Source organism: Juglans regia, chromosome 1 (assembly GCF_001411555.2).
Source record: "Juglans regia cultivar Chandler chromosome 1, Walnut 2.0, whole genome shotgun sequence".
Taxonomy (NCBI): Eukaryota; Viridiplantae; Streptophyta; class Magnoliopsida; order Fagales; family Juglandaceae; genus Juglans; species Juglans regia.
The window spans coordinates 2,391,084-2,401,486 of NC_049901.1; the positions used below are offsets into that span (position 1 = coordinate 2,391,084).

General features: G+C 34.1%; 1 long non-coding RNA gene across 1 annotated transcript; it reads right to left on the reverse strand.

Annotated features, from left to right (window-relative positions):
• Positions 1-372: 372 nt before the first annotated feature.
• Positions 373-1,384, reverse strand: LOC108984105. The gene is made up of 2 exons (XR_004797810.1): positions 1,241-1,384; positions 373-745 (listed from the first exon to the last, which is right to left on the reverse strand). It is a non-coding gene; the product is annotated as an uncharacterized LOC108984105 (long non-coding RNA).
• Between the last annotated feature and the right edge of the window lie 9,019 nt (positions 1,385-10,403).

Here is a 10,403-nt window from a genome sequence, read left to right on the forward strand (position 1 = left end):
TCTTTATCTTCATCATATATGATGTAAAAAAGTGTCGACAATTGAGGTTAAATACATAACTGGGCTTCGACAATCATGATGATATCCTCCGAACCAAATATCATATATAATTGGGCTCAGCTAGAATATTATTTGGGTTTGAGGGCTTTACTACCACTAATACTACATCGTTGTGCCGAGGAAATAATATTGGGATATATCCGAGTACAGTTTTAGCTTTTAATTGCCATACTACTCTTGCTCTTCATAATTGATAAATGATATATATATCTATTATATATATCTATGTATTGCAATATTTCCAAGTAGAAAGAAAGATATATATAGATCTATAACATTAAAAAAAAAATTATTAAATAGTACTACTTGATGTATTAGGATCGCAACAAGGTGACCGAAACTGTCGGTCAGCTCGATCTTTTTATTGGCACACGACAGCATATCAAGATGCAGCATATTTTACATATATGTTTCCATACTGCAAAGGAAGCTCGATCGATCCAGCTCCATTACAATATTAATCATGAGTACTACTTGTAATTTTAGTACTATTTATTCATACTTTCACCACACCAGTACCATAATTAAGTAGTACTGATTCAAGGTCCTTAAGATGGCGGGCAACGGCGAAATGCGCTTTTTTTATTACACTTGATGGGTGGCTTTGGGTTTCGTATGCAAGAACTGTATGGACGATCGCCAGGCTTACATGGTATTGCTGGCTTGTCGGATCCGGCAGTAGTTCCTGCATCGATCGAAGATAACTAGATAAGCTCTTTATATATATATTCACTCACTCATTTGCCAGTACGATAATTGCATCATAGGATAAATATCGTACCATGATTATTTTTCCTGTTATGTGCCTTCTCACTACGTACGTACCATGATTATTTTCTAGTACTAAAGTAATTTCTCATGGGTATATAATAATATACTATATGATACCTAGCTAATAATTAGTTAACTAAGAGTCTTGAAGACCAATTTTAATTAGCAGCGCAGCGAAGAGATTGTTCTATATGTATCCTTTCGTTTTATATCTGTGATAAAATCTTAACATGAATACTAACGTTAATATATATTATGTACAGGGGCAGGTGCGTGGATATAATATTATATCTAGCTAAAAACTAGAATCATGCATCTTGATGATGAACAAGTACTACTACAACTTGTTATGTAAAATTGACTGATGAATACAAATTAAACCAGATTAGAAAGTTGAGGTAGATCTCACCATCCCGATCAGCCAGCTCGCGAGCCACAATAATTGAAGGGGACGAGAAAAGAAGGGAAGCTAGCAGAATGCAAATGATAACGATAGCCTTCATTTTAGGACGATATATTGTTGGTTGGATTGATGATCTGTATGTGCAAAGACCCTTCCCTACACTCCTATTTATAGGCCATTAATTCCAAGTGCGCGCATCTTGACCTTGACGCGTACGTGTGCATAATAAGCTAAGGCCTAAGGGAGTGGGATGTTTTCGTCATTTGATAATACGCGTAATCAGAACAGACCAATTTTGAAGGGTCTGGTCAAAGAGAAGTGTATATAAATAAAGAGTAATTTTATAAAATTAAATTCATAATTTGAGATATCATGATACGTTACATTGATTTTATAAAAACACATGAATTCATTTGCGAAAAAAAAAAAAAAAACTTGTAATTATTTCGTGCCTACCTGATATGGTGAAAAGATTGAAGATTGTACGTACAGATCTATATATTAATTAAGATTACTAGAAATTGGCCCCAACTGATCTCTTTTCGGAGACCATAATGGTCATGCTTATCTTCTTATATATGTAACATATAAATTAAATAAACAAAGGTTAATGCTAGTGGGCTAGCACATGATCATGAAAATTAAATAAATAAATCACATTTATTTATCAAAAAGTCTACTTTTACCCGGGAGGGGAACCCCCCGTGTACCCGGGGTTCCATATGTACATTAGTGAAATGGTGCGTTCGCACCATCGTTTGCCCCCCTTTGATTCATGGTTTCTGAAACTCAAAATCCAACCCATAGAACACCTTGTTTTCACCTCACTCCACAAAACATCTTGTTTTCACCTCAACAAGGAACACAACCATGGAACCCCGCACGAAACACAGCAAGTTTCCCAAGCAAGCTATGAAGGCGATTCACGCATTGGACAAAAGGGGGGGAAATGAAATTAAAACTTGAATGTATAGAACTGCAGTGGGAACAAAGTTACAAAACCCATCCATCTTGTTTCCAATATTTACTCGTTGTGGAGAATAAAACCTTTCAGTATCCTCCTCTCCATTTATGCCAGTTTTAGGCGGGATATTGATGTGGCTAGCAGACATTTCTACCACCATTACCATATTCTTTTCCAACATTTTCTCGTTGATTCATTTTTTCCTCAATGTCCATAATTTTACTCTGCTCACCTTCTTCATCTCCTATCGCTGCTTCTTCTTCTACTACCAATTCTGGTCTTTCTTGTGTTTTGTGCATAGTTCTATTAAGGTTTATTTACTCAAAAGAGTCAAACTTTAATACCCACAAGCTTAAATTCGTTCTTGTTTAATTTCAGCAAGCTAGAAACCCCTATAAACTAGATCTTTTGTCAGATTCTTTATTGAGGGGTTGGTTTTTTGATTTGGTTTAACTAAATTTCAAATCTTTGTTGGTTAGTTTAGCCCATTTCTTGTCCTGGGTTTTGGTTGGTAGTTTACAGATAAAATCAAATTGTTTGGGATTAGAAACTCTGAATCTTGTGATTCCTTTTTTTTTTTTTTTGGTCTATGAATTCTTATCTCCCCTAATCCTGAGCTCTTCTTACATTCAAATTTTGAAGTTGTCTATGTGGATAGATAACATCTCTAGCTTCACTTACACATACTCTTCAATCTACCTGCTTTTTCTGAGTTTGGAAGTGGGTGAGTAAACCAACTACGGTGCCCATTTGGCCATTGGCCACTTGTGGTGGCCGGAAAATCAAGAAGAAGTTCCAGCTACCGAATGGGTTTCACCGAAACCCCTATAATTAATAAAAAAACTACAAAAGGGAGAGAGATGGACACTAACCTCTTCTGTGACGGCAACGGTTTCAAGGGTGGAATGCAACGTTTCAAGAATTTTGAGGTGGGTTGAAATGATGCTTCACGTTCGGACGCTCATCTTATATGCACGTAATGTTCGAAGGTTTCAACATGTGCATTTGAACATTATTTAATTCCCGCAACATTTAAACGTTGATTGTTTGTACGTTCGAAAGTATACAGAATGAATTTTTTATATATTATATTTATATATAAATATTATATATTGTATATTTTCTTAAATATAGTATTGTAATGTAGTAAATTAATATATATATATATATATATACTATATATATTATTTTAATAATATATAATATACTATTTTATAATGACTAAAAAAGATACGTTCAAACGAACAAATTAACCTTCCAAGCATTAAGTCTTTGACGTTCGAACAATTTCTCATTAACATGCGAATGTGACATTCAAACATCACAGCACAAACGTTCAAACGTGTTTACGTTCAAACGTACAAATGAAAAATACCCAACATTAGATATTTATCGTTGGAATGCTAATCAGTTGGACAAACGTTGGAACGTTATTCGGTATGTGCGAACATTACTTTCTATGACAGAATTCGACTGTCACAAAAACGCTTCACTTTTGAACTTTATATCTCACATAAGACTTCAAACCGTCACCAAAAAAAAAAAAAAAACTTTTAGTGACGGTTGTAAAGTAAACCATCACAAAATACTTTCTGGGACGCTTTTTTGGTGAAGGTTGTGGGGACGGTCTCAAACCGTCACAAAAAAGTTTTGTGACGGTTTACTTATTTTTTGTGAGGTCATCCGTCACAATAGATCTAATCTATTGTAGTGACTGGTTGATGGAGGATTAATTCACTTTCTATATAGGGTGCTGCTGCACTCATTGATGGGAGCCACTGAACGTCTAATTTTTTCTTTTGTAAACATTTTTGTAAATTCTTTAAACATTTAAAAAAAATTAGAAACTCATTAAAAAAAATTTCTTAATCATTAAATAAAAAAAATGCAAGGGTAGATTGTATTGGTGGAAATATCATTTCCCTTCTATATATAAAAGTTATTAATTAAGTAAAATATATGTGGCTAATTCATAGACAGTGAGAAAGAAAGGGATTGAGAACATAAAATATATAATATTTGAGTACTTATAAGTCTATGAATTAAGAAATTAGTAATTTAGGTTAATGTCATGATAAATTTTTTTCTCGTGTTGATTAATTAATATAGTTGCTTCTTCTTCTTCTTATTCCTCTTTTCCTTTTTTTTTCCCGAGTAATGTGGTGGGAGTCCGGCCGGATGCCAGCAAGCAACCCACTTATATATCCTGATCTACACGTTGATTTTCATTTTTCATTTCAAAGTTCATTTTTCTAATTTTACTATGCTATATATGTACGGCGTAGTACCATCATATTTCAAGGAGATCACGCCACCATTGAGTGGTATCAAAAGGCAAAAGCTACCTTTAATATTTGGCAGATAAGATGAAGTTTCCTATGAAGAAAAAGGGAAAAGCAATTAGCTAGAAGGATAGCCTTCATGTTGGCCGTGATTGTAGATTAATGGATTGTGCTGATGAGGCCATTTTACTCTTTACAATCCTATTTATAGTCCATTCATGAGGTCTGGATTTGTGGTTGGCCCCGAGGTGTGTGAATGGTAAGTAGTACTACTGGGTGGAATTTTTTTCATTTAATTATACGCACAATCAGAACAGGCCAACATTGAGTGGTATCAAAAGGCAAAAGCTACCTTTGATATTTGGCAGATAAGATGAGGTTTGATCCTATGAAGAAAAAGGGAAAGCAATTAGAAGATCTAGCAATTGACTAGAGATCATTATTCCCTCTTCAAAAGCAAAATGAAAAGAAAAGACCAGAGATTCCATGATGATCAGGTACTTGTTTAATTAAGTCTCCCTAGCTGTTTAATTAACCCATCAATTGACGCTATAACAGATGAAGTGCTTTCACCACAGTGGCAAATAGTACTACCGGTCCTAGATGATATCAACAAAAATCTTCATCCCTGGGTAAACTGGAGAATCAGGAAAATACACCGATCACAGAATAAGTGTGCGCACTCATTGGCGCAATAGGCAGTGACTGAAATGATTTTTGGTCGAACACCCCTCATTAGTATTTCTAATTGTATTATTCATATAGATAGTGGCAAGGACCCACCTTGAACTTATCTTCATCTTAATTTCTATATATATAATGCATGATTGTTGAGAAAAAAAAAATCCATCAATTACTATTTTTATTATACGAAAATAGTAATATTAGTTTTATTTTTGCAAAGCCTCGACATGAGACGTCAATCCAACTTAAATAGTAAGGTCTTTAATTTGATGGGTTTAGTTTAGTGATCATCAATTACAAAGCCTCGATTCTTCTTCTCTTCAGGAGGTTATAATAGTTATGTACGTACAATGAATAAAAGTTATTAATGGGGGGCGTCTTTAGTGATTTCGCTTTCCACTTTCCACATTCATAGATACGAAGGATGAAAGTAGCATGAAAAGCTCTAAAATAATCAAGTATAGTGCATTATTACCCCATATATGATGAGTTTGTGTCCACTCTTAGCTACAATATCTTTAACTCCATTGAAATATATACCTAAAACAACGTCTTCATAATGGTTTTATCCTCAATTTTGCTGAAACCAAAATTTTTAACTTTATTACTCATTTAATTAATTTTAGATTAAAGGGGACATTTATATCGCTACTCATGATCAGTGATCTTTTAGGTATTACATCTTTTACTTTTCTGAAATCTCGATGATATATTAAGAAGTAACCCAAATCAAGTTGTATAAACTAATAAATAAAAGTTAATGCTCCACAAAGTGGTTAGAATAGAGTGTGAAAGCGTGGAGCCAATCTCATTCTGCGTCATACACTTTGTCCTAAAATATAATATCTTAGTGATCAAATGGAAAACTCATTGCTATTGTTCATCTCAAGGGATCACACCCCTTTATTCGGCTTCCTTCGTCCCTATTGCGTAATAGTAATACCGGAGTACCCCATGATCGGAGCTTCTTCGTGTCTAATCACGAGTTTGCTTTTATTTTTTGTTTTTAATATATATTTTATAGACATCGAGAATTATTGAGTCCTTGCACTAGTTTTGAGAGTAGTCAGTAAATTATTTTATCAAGTATTTCATTAATTTCGCACTAATCCATGATCGATCTTGTTCTAGTTCAGGCATTTCATTTCGCTCTTTCTTGCAGGAGACCATTTCGATGATATAAGATATCATTATGGTACGGTTTGGATAGTGAGATGAGATGAGATAGTTTTATATGAAAGTTGAAAGTTGAATAAAATATTATTTGAATATTATATCTTAATATTATTATTGTTTTGAGATTTGAAAAAATTGAATTGTTTATTATATTTTGTGTGAAAATTTAAAAAACTTGTAATTATGATATGAGATGAAACACTTTCACATCCAAACGTACGTACAGTCAGATCGAGTGGTTTCAAAAGGCCACCTTTATTCTTGTTTATTTTCATAATCATTTTCATCTCATCTCTTCATTATAATTTTTTTAAATTCTCACATAAAATAAAATAAATAATTCAATTTTTTTAAATTTTAAAACAAAAATAATATTAAAAAAATATATTCTAATAATATTGGTTGAGTAATGGGGTGCTTGGGCCGTGCACAATTAGAATTTTCATCTGAATTCTTAATAGCAAACATTCACTTTTTTTTTCTTCTTTTGGCTAACCGTTTATAATGTGTATGATTTCCTTCAATGACTTGGAACCTTCTCTCATAGATTTCCTTCAGTACCATATATATATATATATATATATATATATATATATATAAGTGTGTATGTGTGTGTGTATATATATACATATATATCTATGTATGTATATATCTTTTTTTTACCACGTGAAATTCCATTAATTAGATAGTAAGAAAATAAGCTGGCCGAAGTAATTAAATCAGCTCTTTTATTAATTATAATTGATTCGCACATGTACATCATATCAAAATACAGTACTGATCACATGATTTTACATATCTCCACACTGCAAAGCTGGATCGAGCTCAAAAAGCTCCTTTCTTATGACATCAAACCAAACTCTAATTTTATTCTCAACGACCGTACGTACATACGTTATTGTCATGATCATCATGACAATTAAGCACCATGACCAAGTGATTAAGTACTTATTCAATTTCCTTGTGGTTCCAGCTCGCAGCCGCGCTTGTATGCATGGATCCAGTAGCTTACATGCACTTGGTGGGCTTCGATTTCGTTTTCCCTATGCATTTGCCACATGCGGGATTGTCAGGATTTCTGCATGAAATTATAGCCCTGTTGGGATCCACGGCTCGACCACCATAACCTGCATTAACTGATAAATGAATATAACTACATAATTAGGTCTGTCTTTTATATATTTAATAACCAATGTAGAATTATTAGTTATCCCTAATAATTGCATCAACGGATAAAATTATATATCCTATAGCTAGCTGCCATCTCTATTTTTTAGTAAAATTTCTGAATATATCTAATACGTAACGAGTTTATTTGAGATCACTGATTTTAGCAGTCAATAAATTATGATATATTTTTCTTGATTTTTGGTGCTAGCTTCTTCTGAATACCGGACGAGGGTACTCAAAACTATATATCACTTCTAGTTCATGTATGTGTTATAATATATATATATATATATATATATATATATATATATATATATTTATACACCAAAACAGCGGAACAAGAAACAGCCGACTAAAGAAGAAGAGGAGGAGGAAGAGAAGGAGGAGAAACAGATAAAATATGCACAGTTAAAGATAGGCGGTTGAACCGACCATATGCATGAATGGGTTGCAAAATATAAACAAAGATATAAACATGCACAGTTAAAGGCAAGCGGTTGAACCGACCATATGCATGAATGGGATGCAAAATAAGATAAACAAAGATATAAACATAAACATAAATTTTATTATAAAATTTATGGCACAAAGATAGTAGGTAGTGCAATATTTGCACTTGATAGTTTGAGAGGATATGAAGACAGTGACTTACAAAGAACTCTCCTTTTTCTCTGTAATGAAAACTCTGCCTAGAATGAAATGAGGTTCTCCTTTTATAGAATAAGGAGTCCCTGTTTACAAAATAAATCCGTGAATGAACAGCTGTCATTACTGTTTAAGCACGGGAAAAGTAAAACAGTTAATCCGTGAGTGAACAGTTGTTAGTACTGTTTTGTCACGGGTATCATCATTGTGTCTGGTGGCTGCTGCTTTCGACACAAAATGACAAATAAGTAAAGGAGACCGGTCAGTGGGTCTTGTTTGTACTCAAGTGGTAGTCTGGTAGCAATTATTCTTCGTCTGTTAATCCGGGAAATCCGGAGTTGCTGAAGACATTGCTGTATGAGGCCTCTGAGGATGTATCTGAATCTTTGTCTTCAGATTTACTTAGAGACTTTGATAGTGATTCTTTCAGTATGTTGATCAAATCCTTTTTATTAAGTCCTTCAAAGATGTCTTTTTTCTTCTTGGACTTAGAGGATTTTGAGAATGAACTGTCCTTTACCCCCCCAGATTTTGTTGGAGAAGCAGGGGCCTGAATTAAAGGATATTCAGGAGCATTGGATGGTTCAGTCTTGATCTTTGGAAATTCTGTTTTATCCTGCAGGTTAGGTGCAGTCTGTGGAAAATCCTTGAGTAGTAAATCAACAATTTTTTCTGAATTTCTGAACTTATCCCACCATTTTGTGAAATAAACTCGGGTCATAACATCACCGTTTCTTTCATAATTCCATTTAAAGATCCACGGGAGGTGGTATCTTTGGCAGAAGTGCAAAGTATGGTGAAATTTTGAAGAGTGTCGGTCCAAAGTAGGGCCGACGATATTAGAAAAATGTTGGTAAGCTTGAAGAAGCTCACCAGGAAGATTCTCAGAAATTAGTCCGTATTAGTTCCACCATTGAGCGAACCAAAGAGGAAAAGTTCCTTTGAATTTTGGATCAAACTATGAACCAGGAATGGCTCATGTCAGGAGTTTGGAAGAACATGAAGCGCTTCCAGGCATCAATGTAATCAAAATAAGTAAAAGCAGTGTCTGTTTTAGCGAGTCTTTTGGGAGTAGATGGGTTTGTACCCCAATCTGCTTGAGAGAGGACTCGATGAATATAGGCACTATGAAAGATTAACTTGTTGGTATCAACCTTGTCATAAATAGGTTTGATAACCAAGGAATTGGTGTGAAGCAAGATACTGGAGTAAAATTGGAGATTCTTTGAGGAATCTTCAGGAATCCAGTGAAAATGAGTAGGAAAATAAGAAGAACAAATTTTGAAAACATCTGTGTATATTGTGCTGTTAGGCTCAATATGAAACAGATAGGAAGAAAAATTCTTTTTTAGATATTCAGATTTTCCTTTTGGGAGGAAAAACTGAGAAGTAACAACATTCTTGTTCTTTGACTCAATAGCTTTCGCATATGGGTCAAAGGTGGTAGTGACCACAGACGAAAAAGTCTGTGGCTGGACAGGTTTGCCAAGTGGCTGGAACCTGTTAGCAATTTCTAATGCTGTGGAAACAGCACTAGCGACAATAGATGGTCCAGACTCATTCTTGATGAGTTTTATACTGGATATTGGTGGAGGTGGGTTCACTCGTTTCTCTTTTCCTTTCTTCTTGCTTGCCATGATGGGCTTTCTGCAAGAATTCACGGGTAAGAAAATCAGGGATGGAATTTTGTGTGCCTTTGATGTATTCGATATCAAAATCAAAAACACTTAAAATAGCTTGCTATCGTGCAAAAATATGTTTTGATGCAATGTTTTTAACATCTTTTTCTAAAACAAATTTAGCACTCATGCAGTCAATTCTGACCAAAAATTTTTGGTTTAAAAGGTCAGATTGAAATTTTGAAATACATAGTACTATAACTAAGATTTCTTTCTTAATAGTACTATATTTTTCTTGTGCAGAATTTCAGGTTCCGAAATGGAAACGAACAATTTGTTCAGAAGAACCTGGTGAAACACGTTGTTTCAGAATGCCACCATAACCAATGTCTGAGGCATCTGTTTGAAAAATTTTAAAGGAATCAGAAGTAGGGATACCAAGGCACGGAAGAGTTTTGACATGTGCTTTGATTTTCCTTACTAAATTTGTATGGATTTCTGTCCAAGGAGGAGGATTAGAAAGAAGTCGTTTAAACAAAAGACGACATTGTTTTCTCATATCCTTGTAGAAATCAGCAACATAATTGAGAGATCCTAAGAATCTCTGCAATTATTTTTTGTCTAGAATG